The 21016-nt window shown below is 44.8% G+C and overlaps 1 protein-coding gene across 5 annotated transcripts in view; it reads left to right on the plus strand.

Moving 5' to 3' along the window:
* LOC132401091 (tyrosine-protein kinase Fyn) overlaps positions 1-21016 on the plus strand; it is a 233108-nt gene that overhangs the window by 73159 nt on the left and 138933 nt on the right. The window lies entirely within an intron of this gene.

Raw genomic sequence — 21016 nt, forward strand, 5'->3', positions numbered from 1 at the left:
ATTGCGCCACCAAGCGGGACAGTCCCGTGATTAGGTTAGGGTTAATTGGGTTTGTTGGGGGTTGCTGGGGGAACATGGCTGGAAAGGCCTACCCTGCTGTATCGCTAAGTAAATTATTAAATTCTGTGACCAATTCTCTATTACTCAAGGGCCGAGTTTGTGGGTGTTATGTCGTAGATGAGTTTTCACTGCCAAACAATGCTGGCTGTGCCGTACAATCTGACTCGATGGTCAATGTGCGAGTGTGGCCTCAATAACTCTGTGGACATTTTCCATTGAAGTATTGACACGTTTGTCAGATTTTGGCCTGTGCTTGTTGATGTTTGTCCATCATTCCTTCTAGCTGTAGGGGATCAGCCTGGAGGAGCAGAACGACCAACTCGAACCCTCTAATTCAATTAGGCAAGTTGGATCAGCATGAAAGAATTGTGTTGAAGGGCCTGTTTCTATGCTGCATTATGACTCTGCCATCCCGGTCCTCGGGGTTTAAAAATGGATAACTTCATGTATGTGTTTTAAAATAAATGCCTTTTTGAACACTTCGGCAATGCTTACAGACAGTTCACCGTGTCCCGCCTGGATTTCCGCCTTGCTGCAATGAGAGGTTTGCGACTGTGTCGGTTACCGTTCACCATGTGATGTTCGACAGTGGGTTGTCAGTGACTCTCGGTGATTGTTGGGGTGGTGGAGAGCAAAAGAAAACTAGGGAAGTATCTGTGAACTCCACCAAAATCCTCTGATGGAAAGATCTAACATGCTTCAGAAGCAAGAAGCAAGTGTGACTGGGTTTGGAGATGTCAGTGGCTGCACTTGCTGGAGGAGTTTGGCAGGTCAATCAGCATTTATGGCAGAAATGCTGGACCCAAGGGTCTGGACTGGAAATTGGAAGGGAGGCGACTGTTATAAAGAGGTGGAGGTGAAGGGGTGACGTAAGAGTTGGCTAGTAATGGGTGGATGCGGTTGCGGAGGGGAGATTGGGGAATGGTAGCAGAGATTGGGAGATTAGAGGCAACAAAGGAGTGATGGAGACTGATGGGAAAGGAAGGTGCGGCAAAGAATGAAGGCGGAGAAGACATTGGAATGGTGGGGAGCTATTGGGATGACTGGGTGTGGGCAAATGGAGTGCGTAAAGAAGGGAAGGGAAAGGTAACGAGGGCCAGAGTGAATTAGGAGAACCTGGTCAGATCAGGAGAGAGGAAAAGAGACTGGGGAGAGTCCACTTGAAGAGTGATTGAGTTTCACCATTCTGGATGTGGTCAGCAAGTGAATTGTAACTAGGTGTGTACTGGGAACCTGTGTGTTCGGCGAAGAAGTCTTGCTTCGTCATCTGCCCTTCTGTCCTTTGGTGCTGTTTGCTTCCAGTGAAGCAACGCTGGGTTTCAGTGGTACAGCCAGCAGTGGGGGAAATGCCTCAGCCTCATGAACTGCAAAGCTCTCCCTTCAGGGGCTCGCTGCGAGTCCGATTCTAATCCTGCCGTTGAGTGTTTCCATTCCCATTCGCGTGGGCCACGCTGATGGATCCGGCAGCAATTCCCTGATCTGCAAGCGAGCATTATGTAATAAAGGAGATTGCACTGGCTGGAGAATCGCTGTGTGATAATAACTGCTGTCGCTGGGGCGGTGTGTCGTTAGCAATTACACCGATGACTGCAAGCCCTCCACGGTAGGTGACTTGGAGCGAGGAATTGATAGAAGTTATTACTAATGAGCTAATGTACCCCTCTCTGCTGCATTCACCAGAAATATCATCATCTCATCGAGCTTTGCCATTAACCAGGCCACCCTGTAGTGTGTGGATGTAGGCACCAGCAGCTGGGTATTAATTTTCTTTATAGCATGGTGATTTCTTTGACCTTTTAGCACTCCACAATGATGAGGTCATGTATCGTCTGTGGAACACTGCCACTGTGCCCAAGTTACTCATAACCCAGGGCCTGAAATAACTACCCAAACACCAGTTCAGATCCCACCATGTAGCTAATTAAGTTATCTCAAGTTTTCTTTCTCTGGCTTGAGGAGAAGCTTATCACGGGGTCTTACAGAATGGAAGCAGCCCTTTGGCCCAACTCGCCCGTGCAGACTGATCTGCTCACGGGGAGAAACTTGTCTCGCTAACGGTGCCCACAAAACTGCCAGGTTGTCGTGAAACCCCTGCATGAGCTCTGAAATCTTTCAGCGGTGGAAATCAGACGTTCTTCCTTTCTCTCCGTCTGATTCCAGCCCCATCACAGTGAGGTCTGCTCTTGGCCACCCTGTGGCATGGTCCGGCAAGTTGGAGTGTTTTATCGAAGTGTGGAACTTGGATTTCTTTGCGCTGGCTCAGTGCAATGCTGCAGCTGCCTCTCGGTGCCAGAGACCCAGGTTCCATCCTGACCTTGAGTGCTGTCTGTGTGGAGTTTGCACGTCCTCCCCTGCATCATGTGGGTTTTCTTCCCGGTGTACTGGATCAGAAGGTTAATTTGCCACTAGTGTATTGGTAGGTGATAACGTCTGTGGAAATTTGATGGGAATGTGGAGGAAATGAAGTAATATGAGAATGGAATATGTTTTGGTTGGTGCTTGACATTTGGCATGGATACAGAGGGCTAAAGTAGGCAGAAATACAATATGATTCTGACTGCTGTTGGTCTGGGTCGGTAACTATTGTCTGTAAACAATTGAGTCACACCACTGCATTATTTAATTGAAAGCACATTTATTATCAAAATGCGTATGCAGAATGTAACTCTGCGATTCAGCCTCCTGCAGGCAGCTGTGAAGCCATAGAAAACACCATGGGACCGGTTCAAGAGAGCACCGAACACCCAACGTGCGGGGGTGGGGGGCGCGCGAAGAGCACTTTGTGCAAACGGCCAAGAGTGAGCGAACCACACATAGAATATCAAACATTAAGCCGGTAGTATTTAGTTTGGCTCGATTCAGCGCTGCACCGATATAGGCCGCAGGGCCGCCCTTCGCTGAAGTGCGCCAGTCTGCCTCGATCAATGAGGATTAGCCAGTATGAGAGGTGGATTGCCGAAACAATGAGGTAAAATTTTTGCTTGTTAAAGTACAATGCACGTAGGAGCATTTTACCAAGGACAAAAATCTAGAAAAAAGCCCACGTTGGCATTTGAAGCACTTTCCTTTTTGAAGTGGGGTGGGGGGGGGGGGGAAACCTGGAAATCAGATTGTAGCCGTGAAGCCACCAGCTTGTCACAAAATCCTTTTGCTTTGCCGCTGTCTTCGGGAAGCAAGCTTGCTATCGTTTCTGTGGCTGGGTTGGATCTGGCTTCAGTCCCGTGCCGCTGGTTTCCTGAGTAATTGTGGTTTTACTAGAGAGCCGCCCGGTGAGTCATAGGTCAGAGTTGGACTTGAGTTATGCAAGTCACTGGTCAAAGTTGAAGGGCCTGAGATAGAATGATGATGTGTGGAGTGATTGGCAGAAAGCCATGGAATGTCAGACTGGCTGGAGTGTTCCCAGTGGAAGGAGATGATCATAATGTGAAGGAGCAGAGTTAGTCAATTTAGCCCGTCGTGTGTCTCCACCCTTCAATCATGGCTGAATTTCTTTTCCTTTTTCAACCCCATTTTCTTGTCTGCTCACTGTAAACCTTAAGCCCTTACCAGTCAAGAGTCGATCAATCTCTGCCTTAAGTACTTAGCCTCCACAGCCCTCTGTGACAACAAATTCTGCAGATTCACTACCCTCTGGCTAAAGAAATTCTCTCATCTCCAAACGTTCCAAACGGATGTCCTTTTATTCTGAGGCTATGTCCTCGGGTCATAGACTCTCCAGCTACTGGAAACCATCCACTCTGTTCATTCTATCCAAGCCTTTCAGTATTTGGTAGTTTAAGTGAAATTTTCCCCTTTTTCTTTCCCTCGTTCTCCCCCACCGCCCATTATATCCTTTCAGACACCATTGAGTGTAGGTACAGAGATGTTAAATGCTAGCCTTTTGTTCCTGGGATCATTCTTGTGAACCCAAGCCAGAAAGACGAAGAAAACACAAGAGGGAGGTGAAAATGAAATGGATTGTGACAGACTTGAGTGTAAACAAGAGGATCCTCTGTGACTTTTTAGATAGAAATGTCAGGATTTGGAAAATGACCAAAATGTATGGTGAGTTCCCATGATGTTGCATTTAATTTGTGTGAACCATGTCCTGCCCTGGAGTTTTCAATGATGAATCCACAATGTCTGCTGAGGTTATGTTTTTAAAAAAAATAAATTGCAGAATCAAGTACTGACAAATCACTTGGCTGTAATGATGAAGGCCCCAGAGTTTTGAAGCAGGAGCTAGAGGTTTGTTTAATGGACAATGTGAGTCATTGCCATCGGTGCTATTTCAGTATTTCTTTAAGGCTTTTCATTAGTGCAGGCTGGGTGCTCCTTATCCGAAACGCATGGGGCTGAAAGTGTTTCAGATTGTGCAATATGCGATATAGATTAGGATTGCCATCATTTCCAACTCTGGCTTTGAATGCGATGGAAAAAGTTTAAGACAAAGACTGCTTACCAACAGCACATATGTACTTAACAGTAAAAATGATTCCATACCATTAATATAATGAAAATAGAATGAGTGCAAGGAGATAAAAGCAGCGTAGCAGCATTGGGAGAATGAACGCCTGAATCAGTTATTGAACAACAAACAATGGGAGGCTTTCAGTCTCCGTTTACAGTACACTGTATTTGTGTTTTTAGACCTTACAAAAAAACCAAAAAAAAAGTAAAATAATCAGCATTGTCGACTTCTTTGGCGTTAGATTTTCATCTGTGACTATCTTCGCATAATGAATTTCTCTGAAGCTTGTGATGAGCGTCGCTCTATCTTTAAAATTTTAATACCTTTAAAAATCTTTTTAAAAAGTAAATGCAGTGCCTTTTTCAAAGTAAATTTATTATCAAAGTGCGTATACATCACTGTATACAACCCTGATATTCATTTTCCTGTGGGGATTTCAGCAAATCTATAGAATAGTAACTATATCAGGATCAATGAAAAATCAACAGGAGTGCAGAAGACAACAAGCTGTACAAATATAAATAAATGGCAATAAATAACGAGAACATGAAGTAAACGAGATAAAGTGAGATCATTGCTTCGGGAACATCTCAATGGATGGACAAGTGAGTGTAGTTTTGTTCATGAGCCTGATGGTTGAGGGGTGGTGACTGTTCTTCCGCGTGAGTCCTGAGGCGCCTGTACCTTCCGGATGGCATCAGCAAGAAAAGAGCATGGCCTGGGCGTTGGTGGGTGCCACTTTCCTGCGACAGCATTTTATGTAGATGTGCTCGATGGTTTATGTATGGCCAAATCCACTACCCTTTGTAGGATTTTCCATTCACGGGCATTGGTGTTTCCATACCAGGCCGTGATGCAGCCAGTCGACACACACACTCCCCGGCACATCTCCAGAAGCTTGCCGAGGTTTCAGATGTTGTGCTGCATCTCCGCAGCCTCCGAAGGAAGTGGAAGCGGTGCTGGGCTTTCTTCGCAATTGCACTTGGGTGCTTTTCTGAAATGTCTGCAACCAGCCTGCTGAATATTCACAATTGCCTTCCATTTTCAGTTCATCATGACAGATCTTTGCTTGTTTCATGATTGGCTTACCATTAAGCAGCAAGTGTTCACTTGAATACAGACGAATCCATTCTTTCAATGCAAGCTCGAGATCTTCATTTTTAGCTATGTGCAATGTTTTTCTATATTCATTAACTTCTGTACATTACATTTGTGAGGTCACTTCTCAGAACTATCTGTGGTGCGTTGAGACCTGTGCATTGTCTAGGAACCCCCTCAACACCTTGTGAAATTTTCCAGTTGTGTTATTATGTCAGCATTTTTTAAAAAGAATTGATTTAGAGAAGGGGCATTGAACCTGTACTTTCAATCCTTCCGTTTTAGAGCAGGGGGAGGGTCATTGAAAATGATGCATGTACTGGAAAAATATGTGATGCCTAACTTTTTAAAATAGTGTTTTCCTTCTGACCACATGGCATTCCTGGATGTTCTGGTTTTCTCCTAAATCCCAAAGATGTGTTGGCTAAATGGTCATTGTAATTTGTCCCTAATATGTAGGTGAATAGTTGAATCTAGGGCACAACAAGGTGTCGGGGGGGGGGGGGGGTTCCCAACCTAGGTGTCCACAGACACCTTGCTCAATGATATTGGTCCATGGCATAAAGAAGTGTGGTCTCATAAAGCCTCAGCATTTTATCTACCACTTTTTGCCCATTCTCCTAATCTGTCCAAGCCCTCCTTCAGTCTCCCTGCATCCTTAACACTATCTGCTCCTCCACCTACTGTATCATCTGCAAAACTGGTCAAAAAGCCATCAGATTATTAACGTAATTCAAGTAGCAGTGGACCCGAGACTGACCCCTACAGGGCGCCATTAGTCACCAGCAGCCAATCAGAATAGACTCTTTTATTCCTACTCTTTGCTTACTGCCAGCACGTGTTCAGCACCTTGTCGAAGGACTTGAAAATCCAAGCAGACAACAGCCCGAAACTTTCATCTATCCTGGAAGAATTCCAACAAATTTGTCAAGCAAGATTTCCCCTTAAGGAAATTAAAGATGAGCTTTATTTGTCACATGTACTTTGAAGCATATGGTGAAATACGTATCGGTGAGACTCGACATAGACTGGGAGGTTACTTCACCTTGCTCCATCTGCCAGAAAAAGCAGGATCTCCCAGTGGCCACCATTTCAATTCTGTTTCCCATTCCCATTCCGGCATGTCAGTCCATGGCCGCCTCTACTACTGCGATGAGGCCACACTCAAACTGGAGGAGTAACACATTATATTCTGTCCTGGTCGCCTACAACCCGATGAACATCAGTTTCTCAAACTTCCAGTAATTTGCCACCCCCCTCCCCAACTCCCACTTCTCCTTCAGCATTCCCTGTTCTCATTTCCCCCTCTCACCTTATCTCCTTACTTGCCCATCACCTCCCTCTGGTGCTCCTCCCCCTTCCCTTTCTTCCATTGCCCCCTAACTCTCAACTCATGTCCTCTTGTTTGAATCTCCCCTACTCTCAATGGAAAAAGCCTATCCACGTCAACTCTATCCATCCCCCTCATAATTTTAAATACCTCTATCGTTACCCCCCCTCCACAACTTTCTACGCTCCAAAGAATAAAGACCTAACTCATTCAACCTTTCTCTGTAACTTAGGTGCTGATATTCCCTTATTAATCCTTCTATTGCTCCCTTTCCAATCTGACCTCTCCTTGGTTTGCTCATCCACTACAACATCCGACAAATCCTCTGTTTTCGTGTTTCCATTGTCCCCTTTCTTTTTAGCCTTCCGTCCATCCAGCTGGGCTTTGGTTCTTGTATTTACTCTTGCAAGCACGTTTCTGTCTCCCACTTGAAGTTTATGCAAAAATATGACCTGAGATGGCATCTGTGTGTTTCTCATTCAGAGCATTAACCATCCATATGCATGGTGTGGTTCACTGTTAATTAGCAAGCCTATTAAATGAACTTTATGCACATTTTCCACAGAAAATAAATGCATCCCATGTGTTCTATTCCCCCCCCCCCCAACACATTCCATTGTTCTAGTTTCCTACATACCATTTTGCGGCCTCTTCCCAGTAACTTCATATATTTAAAGATAATGTAGAATTTCTTGCACTGTGCCAGTAATCTCATGGTCATCTGCTACTGTATGCGTTATTTGTTGTAGTGAGTTTCACACGGTCTGATTGGGAGCCTGTGTGTACATTTGTAAGCTTAGTAAGTTAAAGAGCAGAGCAAAGTTCAGCGTAAATTTATTGTCAAAGTACATGTATGTCACCATATACAACCCTGAGGTTCAACTTCTTGCAGGCATACTTTATAAATCCATAATAGAATAATAACCATATTAGAATCAATGAAATCCCACGCCAATTTGGGTGTTGCACCAGCATTGAAAAGGCAGCAAACTGTGTAAATACAAAATAAAAATAAATAAATCAGCAATAAGTATTGAGTACATGAGATGAAGTCCTTGAAAGTAGCCCATAGGTTGTGGGAACATTTCAATGAGGGGGCAAGTGAAGTTATCCAGGTTTGATCCACAGCAAACCCAACACCTCACACCTACAAATCCGCCCCTTTCTGCCCCTCCCAATTAAAAAGACATAAAGGTCACCAGTCATTGAAGCTGCTGCTTTCAATGTCTGATGTACCCCCAAGTGAAGACAAGGCCAGTTTATTAACTGCACCTGTACACCTGCTCGTTAATGCACCTATCTAATCAGCCAACCACATAGCAACAGCTCAGTGCATAAAAGCATGTAGACATGGTCATGAGGTTCAATTGTTCAGACCAAACATCAGAATGGGATGAAATGTGATCCAAGTGATTTTGACCTTGGGATGATTGTTGGAGCCAGACGGAGAGGTTTGAGTATCTCAGAAGCTGGTGATCTCCTGGGATTTTCTTGCACAACAATCCCTGCAATTTACAGAGACTGCTGCAAAGAACAAGAAATCATCCAGTGAGCATCATTTCTGTGGGTGAAAATGCCTAGTTAATGAGACAGGTCAGAGGAAAGAGGCCAGACTGGTACTGGAAGGCGATAGTTACTCAAATAACCATGCATTACAACAGTGATGTGCAGAATATCATCTCTGAATGCACAACGCAGTGGACGGGCTACAGCAGCAGGAGCTCAGAAACATACACTTAGTGGCCCCTCTTAGGTACAGGAAGTGCATAATGAAGTGGCCACTGGTTGTTTCTCTGTGAGCTATAAAATTCAATTCTGCAAGGCATTTAAGAATACAGAAGTAATGCAGGCAAATCAGATTAGTGTAGATGGACCTGCATATAGTGGGACGAAGGTCCCATTTCTGTGCTGACACTGGGCATACCAGCTTAGTTTCCACTTAATGGAGTAAAGTGTATACTTATGCAAATGATTGTGTCCCTGAGAAGAGACATTAACCTCTCGTTTGAAGGAGTTGAATCGTGGGCTCGGGAGTGCCCTTGTGTCTAGAAGGGGGCCATTTGGTGTATTGAGTTCATAGCAGCTTTTGGTGGGGCTTTTAGTTCAGGTCTGTTCTCCTGCTCTTTCTCCAGTAGCTCAATGAATCGTACTCTCCTGGTGCCTATCCAGTTTCATTTCTTCCACCCTAGTTATAGGCCACGAGCTCCAAACTACACTAAATCTCTGCTTGTCTTCAGTCTGCCATCTCCGCAGGTCTGCTACTTTGCTGGTTCCTAGCATCTAACCCATTCTTGGTTTGCAAAAAGAAGAATTCTGCCTTTATACTTGTCTGGGCAAAATAGTCAGTCTGAACCCTTTCATTGTATAAACCTAAAATCTCTAAATCAGCTTTTCCAAACTTTTTTTTTTCGCAATGGATCTCTACCAATAACCGAGAGGGTCCATGTAGAGGCCCAGCACTGCCTTTCTGGATGCTTGCGATTATTTAAACTGGGAATTAATCTTGTGGCCCTCCCTGTCTGTTCTACCCCATAAAAAAAATGGCAGGAGACCAAAGTGGAGTTCCATGAGGGCATGGTGTGTTTGTTCGATTGTGAAAGGACCTGTAGATGTAGCTTTAATAATAGCACCAATGTCAACAGACGTTGAGGCTTAAAATATTGTGTGAAGGATTTACAGAGTACTGGTAGATACTGAGAAGCTGTTTCCATGGGGTGATGTCTAGAAATGGAGGGCATCACCTCAGGACAATGGGTTAGACATTTAGCAACCAGAACAAGTTTATTCAAGAATTTAGGTATTTAAAACTGCTCGGCTTGAAGGCTATTACTACACAGGCATTGCCAACATGCAAGTTACCTGTGCACAGCGATTCATCTGATCTGCTCACCGTTATTCTATGCACATCGCCTGTTAAGTTATTTTCCCTCCTCTATGTCCAGTTTCTGAATGGTACCGACTGTTTCCACTAACCACTGGGCTTTGAGACCTTTTTGCGTGCTTGTGTTGGTGTCCAGGGCTTGAAGTGGTTGCAGCGAGGTCTAGAATTGCCCAAGTGAACCTTGCTTCCTTTAACTTGGAGATTCCTAACCTAGGGTCCATGGGTCCCTTGGTTAATGGTAGGGGTGCCTTGGCATAAAAAAGGTTGGGAAGCCAGACTTGCTCCCTACCTGTGTTAATGAGACGAAATTCAATGCTGTAAGTCCTACAGAGTCGTGATTAAGGACTTCATATAAGAAAACCATTCAAGAGTTTTTGATTGTAAGCAATCAGTTTTCAAGAGCTTGATGTATATAAGTAAACCAGCATTTTTATAACAGTCTTGTGTTTTGTCAAAAAATAACAGATGGGCTGGTGGAGGGTTTGACATAAAATCTAGACACAAAATTGGCAGCATTTGGAAAACTAATGACTTGGAGATGAAGAGAAGGATGCAAGGAATGACCTCTTACGCAGACAAACTTGGTTCAAAGTGCAGAAGAAAAATAACGTCAGCATGGTTAAAAAGCCATTCCTGCAAACCTCTAATGTGTCTGTTTCTTAATTTAAGCAAGGCGAACCGAGAGTGGGCGTTAGATGTGTGCAGAATATAGAAAGAGCTTGAAAATGTGTGCACTGAGCTTAGAACTGTTGAAATAGTTCAGTGCATTTCCTCACCTTTAGCAGTGCTATGAAGAGTAGAATGAGTCATGGGCTCTGGGGATTAGTTTTTGATAGTTTTATGTTCTGTATAGCAGATAGAAGCCTGGAACATCAGAGGAGGAGGAGGAACCCCTAGAGTGTGCTCCACTATCATCCAGATTCCCCCTAACCCTCTACCCCTGACAGAACTATCTAATTGTTTCTTGAATATATTTAATGATTTGTTTTTAACTATAATAGGGAATAACACTGGTTCTTGGATAAGTGGGCTGGAGGTGTATATCTCTACCAAAGGAGGTATAAAGTGCTCCTTCCCTCCGCTAGCCTGCAGGTCACCCTTGGGTAAGGCGTAGTCCCCTGATCAGGGTCACGAGAAGCGACAGGAGCAGGTGGTGTATGGTCGTATGAGCAACCACTGACGTCAGACAGACAATCTCTGAAGAGTATCGACAACGCTGGGGTCACCTGTCTTGTCAAGACACTGCCCTGAAGAAGGAATAGCAAACCATTTTCCATAGAAAAATTTGCCAAGAGCAATCATAATTAAAGACCATGATCGCCTACCTCTATGGCGCAGCACTTGATGGTGGTTACTGGTTCATCCAGCTATGGTAGAAATGATACCTCCTCATCTCAGTCTTGTCCTTAGACGTTGACTCCTGGTTCACGATCCCTCAGACAACTGGAGTGTCCTTTCCGCCCCTAATCTTTTTGCTCAGTTATATATGCATGTGATGCTGGTATTATTGCTCTTGCTGAACCTCAGCAGCAAGAGGTGAGAGAATGGTGTCTGTGCACGTTGACGCTGACCAAGCATTCAATAGCGTGCACCCAAATTCGATAGAGCTGCAGCGCATAATTAATTTTGAGACAATTAAAGAGATAACCACAATAAAGCATGCGTCATGAATGCTTACTTTCAGCACGTGATGTTGACCACAGAGCCAAGATTAGCTTTGAAACACAAGGGAGGAACTCCTCTGCCTGCCTGCTCTCTTTTCAGGGCCCCAGCTAGAACGACTGCCGGCGGAGCCAGTAAACGCTGCAAAAGTGCAGCTCGTTCACTGCTCGTCTGCTGTGCCCGTCCTCGGCATCGACGAGGTCGGAATGGAGCAGCGGTAACCGCTTCCTTCGTGTGACCCGTTACCACAGTGGGTGCCTGGGGCCAGCACCGCCAAATGCCAGGCTATAGGTTGCAAGATGCGAGCTTCCTCTCCTGCTGCAGCAGTGGAGCTGCACTCATTAATCCTCCGTGTGCACGCGTTCTCGTGTAGCCGGGCTGTGTGGCAGACACCAGCCTGCTCTCTGCTAGAGTACTAAATCACAAAAAATTCCAGTTGCACTAGAAACTGCCTGTTTAATAATGAGATGATGAGATTTGGGGGGGTACACGTAAAGGTTTAACATGCAGTCAAAGTACAAATTCCAAATTGCTGTGTCACAGTCCAGACTTTGCCCATCCATGGGTAGTCGCCATGATTCACTGTAACTATTTCTTGTGCATTTAACACTGGATGGTGGAACACCAACAATCCTGTGAAATAACCTTCGCTGGAAAGGCGGTTGAAGGAGATTCAGTGCCACCTCAAAGGGCAACTCGAAATGTGTAGTAAGTATTGGCTTTATTAGCAGAATCCATGTCTCAAACAACTGTCACAGAGTTAGATCTGAATGGCCCTGACTTCAAAGGTTCATTTAACTGTCAAAGTACGCATGTACAATACAACTCTGACATTCGTCTTCAGACAGCCACAAAATACAGAAGAAAACCATGGGAGTTGTTGAAAGTAAAGACGTCAAACCCCCCCCCGCCGCCCCGCCACATGAAAAAGAAACCAAGCTAGCAAAATGCCAAACCCCCACCCCTCCCCAGCAGAAAAAATCTTAACAGATCGCCCACACAGAAAACAGCAGCTGGAGCATCAAACCCCAAGCCCCCAACTCACTCCCACACACACAAAGCTAACAGGTCGCTCACAGAGAAAACGGCAGCTAGAGCATTAAACCCCAACTAACAAATTACCCACCCAAAAATGGCAGCAAGAACATCAAAAACCCCAAATCCTTCTCTTGCAAAAAAAGAAACAGTGATACTAACATCAAACCTGCAACTTCCTTCCTCGTTTTAAAAAAACATTTATATGTTTTAATTATTGATCTATCCAATAAGTGCAGAATAAGTGCTTCCAGCACAACAAGCCATGCCATCTAGAAACCCATCTATTTCATCATCATCATCATGTGCCATGTTGCTGTCATAGGCAATCATGGTTTTCCATTTGTCATGACCGTGGTTGTTCTTGGCAAATTTTTCTTCTGAAGTGTTCTGCCATTGCTGCCTTCTGGCCAGTGTCTTAACAAAATGGGTGACCCCAGCCACGATCAATACTCTTTAAAGGTTGTCTACCTGGCACCAGTGATCGCATAACCAGGTCTTGTGATATATGAGCATCCACCAACTGCTCCCATGGCTTCATGTTACCCTGATCGGGGGGTCTAAGCAGGTGCTACACCTTGCCCCAGGGTGACCTTCAGGCAAGTTGAAGGAAGGAGTGCCTTACACCCCCTTTGGTATCTCCGCCCTGCCACGCATCCTGCTATTTAACCGTAGCCTGATCACGGGACAGTTTACAATGACCATTTAACCTGTTGTCTTTGGACCATGGGAAGAAACTGGAGAATGTACAAGCTTCCTCAGCAGTTCTGGAATTGAACTCTGACACCCCGGACTGAAATAACATCATGCCGATCACTGTGCAGCCTTAGCAAGCAATCTGTGGTGACCATTGGTTGTAAGATCTTATTCCTATTTCATATTAATATTATTTCTTTGGGACTAGATCTGGCAGTTTGGAATTGTAGTGCAGAGTGCCTGGGGACAGAGCTCCACTGTTTTCTACAGGGCTGAAACGGGAAGATTACCTTGATGTGATTTAGAGTAACGAGTCCTCTGGCCCCCATCACCTACGATGGAGGGGGAGTTTGCTTCCCGATATCGGCAATCCCAGTCACGTTCTGAGGGCCTGAGAGATGTAAGGGTATATCTGGGAGTGGGACTCGTGACCCAACAAGTCTGTTCCATCATTCAATGAGGTCACAGCAGATCCTCTGCTTTGTTAACGTTACCCTGCAACCAAAAAAATAGGAACACCAGTGGGCTATTGAGCACATTCTGCTATTGAAGGGTATCGCGGCTGATTATCTCTCTCTAATCCTTATCTCTGCTCGCTTTCCATACCTTTCAATGGTCCATCTAGAATTTGTCTTGCCCCTGAAGTATATTCAGTGACTTAGCCTCCAACTCTTTGTGGTAGTGACTTTCACACAACCACCATTTAATTGACTGGGGGGTGGGGAGGGGAAGGGGAAATTCCCCTTATCTTTGCCCTAAATCTCCTATCCTGAAACATGAGGTTATATCCCCATGCTCTCATCACTCAGACTTCCTGAAGTCGTGAGGCAGGGCTTCGGTGTGAAGCATCAACAGTTTCTCTCTTTTCACAGACTCTGCTCAGCCTGCTGACTTCCTCCAGCAGGCTGCTCCAGATTCCAGCACCTTCCGTCTCTGGTGACTCCTCGGCATGCAATCTTGCCCTGTCAGAATCTTGTGTCCCCTCTTCCCCCGCCCCCCCTCTCCCCCTTGAATACATGCAGTCCCCATAATTGCTTCTCATACGCCAACCCAGGTTTGATTATCTCTGCTTTCTTTGGAATCTGGGGAAAGAAAGGTCTATTGATCTTGGTCTTGAAAGCAGCAACCACTGAGCATTCATGGCCCTCTGAGGTACGAATCCGTAAAGATTTACTACCCTCTGATTGGAGAAATGGGCTTTGAATCAATCTCTCCCATAGCTCTGTGGTTGGCCTTGACGCCCCTGGGTCTATGGTAGATGAATCGATGGAAAAGTTTATTGCTGTAGTTAGACAACTCTGTTTATGGGCAAAGCTGAACATTTGATATTATATTACCCTTATCTTACCACTGGGATAAACCACGACCTACACCTACCCTCCTGGTAGGCAGTGAATTAGATGAAGATGGGGGGGGGGGGGTGGAATTTCTTTGTGCGATAGCTGTGCCCCTCTCTACTACATTGCTGTTTCATCATCTAGTGAATTGGTGTTATAGTCTAAATCAGAATAGAAACCTCCCTTTGGATCCCGAGGCTGTGCTGCTGCCTTCTATATACATTATGGATGAAGGAAACCCTGGAGACTTTGCCATGCGAGGACCACCATTTATTTCTCATTTCCTAATATTGTGTCACGTAAGTATCTTCCCTGTGATCACCTTAATGTATCAAGGCGATGGAGTTCATCGCCAGGAACTGCTGGCTGAGTGTTAAACAGATTCGGTTTTAAAGAAAAGCCGTCGGGGAAGTGTTATGTTTTGATGGAAAGTAGGTTATCTATTGTTCACTCTCAAATCATAGTAGCTGCTCTTTTTAAAAAAAAAATTAAGAACTTATCAGGAAAAACCTGCACTTTTATTGAACTCCAGTGTGATACCCACTTCAAAAACTAAAGACATCTGTTTCCATGCCTGTGATGTTGAAAAGGACTTTATGGTCAGAAACGTTAGCACTGCTTTTATATTTGAGTTGACTCGGTAGACTTGAGCACAACAAGATCCCACAATCAAATATTTATTGACCGAGATACAGTGTGGAACAGGCCCTTCTGTCCCTTTGAGCCAGCAATCCCTGATTTAATCTTGACCTAAACACGGGAAAATTTACAACCTTGGACTGTGGGAGGAAACCGGAGCACCCGGAGGAAACCCACGCAGTCATGGGGAGAACATACAAACTCCTTACAGACTGTGGTGGGAATTGAACCCGGGTCGCCTGTACTGTAAAGTGTTGTGCTACTGTGTCACCCCAATGTGACAATGACAAGATCCTGTTTTAGTGAGGTTGAATCATAGTAGTTTGAACAAAAAGAAATTTGCCCACTTAAGACAGATGTAGCTAAAAAGCAACATCTCTGTGGGTAGCAAGTCATTGGACCCCCCCCCCTTTTCTTCAAACAATAGAAGTAGCAGAATCCTAGAATATTTTTAAAGGGGTAGAAGGATTCTTGACAAGCAAGATTACTGGTATTGGTTTATTATTGTCATTTGTACCAAGATACAGTAAAAATCGTGCCTTGCATGCAGTTTATCAAATCATTACACAGTGCATTGAGATAAAATAAGGCAAAACAATAAGAATGAAATTGTAAACGGTACCGAAAAGGTGCAGAGCAGGAAAATGATCAAGTGTAAGTTTATAACGAAGTAGATTGTGAGGTTGAGAGTCCATCTTACTGTACAAGAGTGTGTAAATGAGGGATAGAAGAGGAGATAGTGCTTTCTGACTTTTTTACCTTCTACCCGATAGGAGAAGAGAGAATGCCCGGGCAGTGGGCGTTTTTGCTGATGGGTACTGCATTCTTGAGGCAGTGCTCCTTGTTAATGTGCTTAATGGTGTAGGGACTCCGCCTGTGGTGGACTGCGCTGTATTCACCACTTTCCATTCCTGGGCATTGGTGTTTCAATACCCGGCCATGATGCACCCAATTATGGAAGTTGCTCTCCACTGTGCGTTGATAGAAGTTTGGCAAAGTTTTTGAGGACATGTTCAATCTATGCAAACTTCTGAGAGAGTAGAGGTGCCACTGTGCCTTCTTTGTAATGAAGCTGGTGGATCCTCTAATATGTTTACACCAATGAATTTAAAGCTACTGACCCTCAAATGAGGACTGGCTCCTGGACCTCCAGCTTCCTTTTCTTGTAGTCAATAGTCAGCTCTTTGGTTGTTGTTGTGGCAGCGCTCAATGAGATTTTCTCCCTCCTATTCGGCCAATGAGAGTGGCGTCATCAGCAAACAAATACGGCATTGGAGCTGTAGTTAGCCTCATAGTCATGGGTATTAAGCCAGTAAAGCAGAGGCCAAGTACACAGCCTTGGGGTGAGTCTGTGCTGATGGTGGCTGTGGAGGAGACGCTGTTGCCGATCTGAACTAACTGGGGTCTGCAAGTGACAAAATCGAGGATGCCACTGCACAGGAAGGCACTGAGACCCAGGTCTTGGAGCGTAGTCATGGCTTTCAAGGGGATGGTGGTGCTGAGTACCGAGCTACAGTTAATGAAGAGCATCCTGATGTAATCGCCTTCATTGTCCAGATGCTCCAGAGCTGAGTGACGAGCCAGTGAAGTGGGATCTGCAGTTCACCTGTTGCGATGGTAAGAAAATTAAAGTGGATCCGGGTTGCTCCCCAGGCAGGTGTTGATGTGCCTCCTGATCAACCTTTCGAAGCCGTGGATGCAAGCGCATTGAAATGATGATCATTGAGACAGGTTACCATGTTCTTCTTGGGCACGGGTATGATTGATGCCTGCTCGAAGCAGATGGCTTCACTGCTGACTCAAGACCTTGAAAATGCCCATAAACACTCCGGCCTGTTAATTAGTACGGCTCTTCAGTGCTCGGCCAGGTACGTCTTCTAGGCCAGATGGTTTTTGCGGATTTGCCCTCCTGAAGGATGCTCTCACGTCAGCCTCAGAGACTGAGGTTGCGCTTTTGCTGGGCTCTGCGGGGATGCGTGACGTTTCCTCCATTTCTGTCAGTCAAAGTGAGCACAAGAGGCATTGAGCTCTTCTGGGAGACAAACCTCGTTGTCCTTATACTGCTTGGTTTTACTTTGCAGGAGGTGATGGTATCCAAGCCCTGACACAGCTGTCAAGCATCTCTCTGTGATTCATGTTTAGTCTGCAATTGCCATTTCCCAAGTGAGAACTTTCTGTGGTCATACCCGGACCTCTTGTCTGCCCTCAGAATATTTTGAATCCTTTTGTTCACTCATGGCTTCTGGTTGGGGAAGACTCTGAATAATTTTGTGGGAACATGCTTGTCCACAAAATGTCTTTCTGAAATCAAAGACCAGCTCATTTGTTGACTTTGAAGGGAAGGCTGTTGTCATGATACCATGCAACTAGGCTCTCTATCTCCTTCCTGTATGCTAGCTCTTCATTGAGATGTGGCACACAGCAATGGTATCACCTGCAAACTTGTAGAAAGCAGAATCTGGCCACACATGTGTATTTAGGGAGCAGAGTAAGGGACTGAGGGCATGACCTGTGGAGCACCTGTGCTGAGGATAATCATGACAGAGGTGTTTTGGCCTATCCTTTGTGGTCTGTTTGGAAGAAAGCAGAAGTCTGGATTTGATGTTACTGGCAGATCGGCCCACAACCTGATAGGAGGCTGGGAGTCTACTCCTTATTCATGATAGAGAAAATTACCATTGCTCTTTTTCTACAGTGCCTTGGGATCTTTTACATCCACTTCAATGAATAAATAAGTATAAACCCGCTGAACAGAAGGTGATCTATTGCTCATAGTTGAGGTTAAAACTGCTCGTGAGTGTTGATCCAGCTTTCTCTGCGGATGATGGTCCATTCCTCCCAGTAGCGTACCCAGTCTCGCTCTGTTTTATCAGTGTTCCTCCGCCACTCTCACCCAGATTAGAGCAATTCCAATCATGTAACCAGCCTTGCTGTTCACCCACTGAGGTGACATTTCATCATGTCTTGTTTATATAGGCATCCGTTAGTCTCGTGAGACCATGGATGGTTTCCAGGGCGCAGGCCTGTATGGGAGACCGGCAGTTGCCCAAGCTGCAGGCCTTCCGATGTTGTCCAAGGGAAGGGCACGAGGACCCAAGCAGAGCAAAGTGTTGTTAAGTGCCTTGCTCAAGGACACAACACACTGCCTCAGCTGAGGCTTGAACCAGTGACCTTCAGATCACTAGACCGATGCCTTATCCACTAGGCCATGTGCCAAAACTGCCTAACTTGTGGCCTTTTAGTAGGGGCACCCCTTTGACTACAAAACCACCCTTCACCTTCACCCTGCTGACCTCCATATCTCTTCCTCCTCCCTGCTAAACACATGATTCAGCACTTCGCCGAGAATAGTGAAGTCTGCTGTATAATACTGGAAGGATTTGGAATGGTGAAAGCAGCCCCTCAGCATGTAATCCACCAGTCTTCTGGATTTCAGTGTGTTGTCTGATTGGATGCAGATGAACCAAGCCGGGATAGTGAAGTCTGCTGTATAATACTGGAAGGATTTGGAATGGTGAAAGCAGCCCCTCAGCATGTAATCCACCAGTCTTCTGGATTTCAGTGTGTTGTCTGATTGGATGGAGATGAACCAAGCCGGGATAGTGGAGCGAGGTGTTCTCCTTCGTATTTTGCGACAATGGCCAAACTGGACCTTGGTCGCCTGTGCTTTAAAGCATTGCGCTAACATCGCTACCGTGCCAACCCCAACTTCAAAAATGATCTAATCTGAAAAACATACAAAACAAATAGAAAGAGCTTCTGCAAGTAGATGGAAAGGAAAATACTTTGTCGAGTAATTGTTGGTGATTGAAGATGAGAATGGGAATTACTGTTGACAATGGCTGAGACTTTGAAAATGTATTTTGTGTTTATCTTCATGGTAGAAAATATTAAAAGCATTCCAATAAAAGATGACAGCCCAGGGACACAGGGAGGCTGGAATTTAAAACGATCATTGACAATAGAAAATTAAAGTACTGGGCCAGTAATGGAACTACTCACAGTTGATGATCAGTATTCTCTTTACAAAAAGTGGCACTAAGAGATGGTGGATGCACTGCATGTGAATAGCTGAAGTTCCTTAATCTCTGGAGAAGACCCTACATACTGTAAGACCACAAGTATAACTCCTTAAGAAAGGAGAGGGATGGAATGCAAGAAACTGTATGCCAATCTGTACTGGGGAAATGCTGGAAATGGCTATTGAGGAAATAATAGCAGGACTCTTGGAAAATTGTGCAGAGCCAACACGATTTTATGAAAGGGAAATTGTATTTGACAGATCTTTTAAGAGTTCTTTTGAGGATCTTTTGAACAGGACAGATAAAAGGGAAGCAATGAATGTGTGGGGACTTCCAGAAGGCATTTTTAACCGGGTACATTTGAGCTAGAGTACAAGTTAATAGCGAGTGGCACTGTGGAGTAGATGATTGGTTAAACTGAAAATGAGTCAATAAATAGGTTACCCTGAGATTGGCTAAGAATAACTAGTGGTTTGCGATAACGTTGGATCTGGACCGCAGCCATTTACAGCCTTTATTAATGTAACTTGGAACAAGGCAGAAAGAGCACAGGGAATTGGCAGGGGGATGTAAATAATGGACTCAAATTAAGCAAGTGGAGTGTAATGTGGGCAAGTGCAACATGATCTAGTCTGGAGCGATAAAGAGAAAAGCAATATTGTGTCAAGTGGAAGAAGATGCCAGATTATCCGGATTGAGATTTCATGCTAGAAACATAAGGTGAGCAAGCTGGTGCAGCAAGTTTTTCAAAGGCAAGTGAAATGATAGCCATTATTGCAAGCGGGGTGGGGGGGGGGTTGAGTAGGAAGACTTGAGTCCACACTTAGAGTACCCCATAAGATATACACTTGCACAGCAAGCAGGTCAGTCAGGACAGTTCAGACAGACAGAAAAACATACTTCATTGATCCCGAGGGAAATTGGGTTTTGTTACAGTCACACCAACCAACAATAGTGAAGAAATATAGCAATATAAAACCATAAATAATTAAATAATAATAAGTTAATTGTGCCAAGTGGGAAAATAAGTCCAGGACCAGCCTATTGGCTCAGGGTGTCTGACACTCTGAGGGAGGAGTTGTAAAGTTTGATGGCCACAGGTAGGAATGACTTCCTATGACGCTCAGTGTTGCATCTCGGTGGAATGAGTCTCTGGCTGAATGTACTCCTGTACCTAACCAGTACATTATGGTGTGGATGGGAGACATTGTCCAAGATGGCATGCAACTTGGACGGCATCCTCTTTTCAGACACCACCGTCAGAGAGTCCAGTTCCACCCCCACAACACCACTGGCCTTACGAATGAGTTTGTTGATTCTACTTGTATCAGTTTGAGAGATGATCTTTTTGAGCTATAAGAATTTCTGAGAGGGTTTTATTGCTAAGAGAATGTCACGTCTGAACGATGACTGATCAAGTAGGAAATGAGAAGTTTCTTGAAAGGCCACAGATTTTGGAACTTTCATTCTGAGCCATTGGTTATTCAAGATTAGAGGGACAGGAAAGAAAGTAAAAGTAAGTTCAAGAGCATTATACAGTGATGAAAATGGCTGTCCAGGCTCAGTGGGCCAAATGGCCTACCCTTTCAGCCAGTCCTTTTATGGGATAATATCGCGGAGCATCCTTTGCTTCATGTGTGAGTGTCGACTTCATGCGCTCTATCCCAGTGATAGTGACAGGAAAACTGAGCAAGTTTCTACACGCTTATTGTTGTCATTGGCATATGTACACGGAATGAATGCCACGGAAATTAGCTTTTTGCAGCACATATAAGATGAGGCAGGCGTAAGTTGTCTTGATCTTGA

Source organism: Hypanus sabinus, chromosome 10 (genome assembly GCF_030144855.1).
Source record: "Hypanus sabinus isolate sHypSab1 chromosome 10, sHypSab1.hap1, whole genome shotgun sequence".
In the NCBI taxonomy this organism is placed as follows: Eukaryota; Metazoa; Chordata; class Chondrichthyes; order Myliobatiformes; family Dasyatidae; genus Hypanus; species Hypanus sabinus.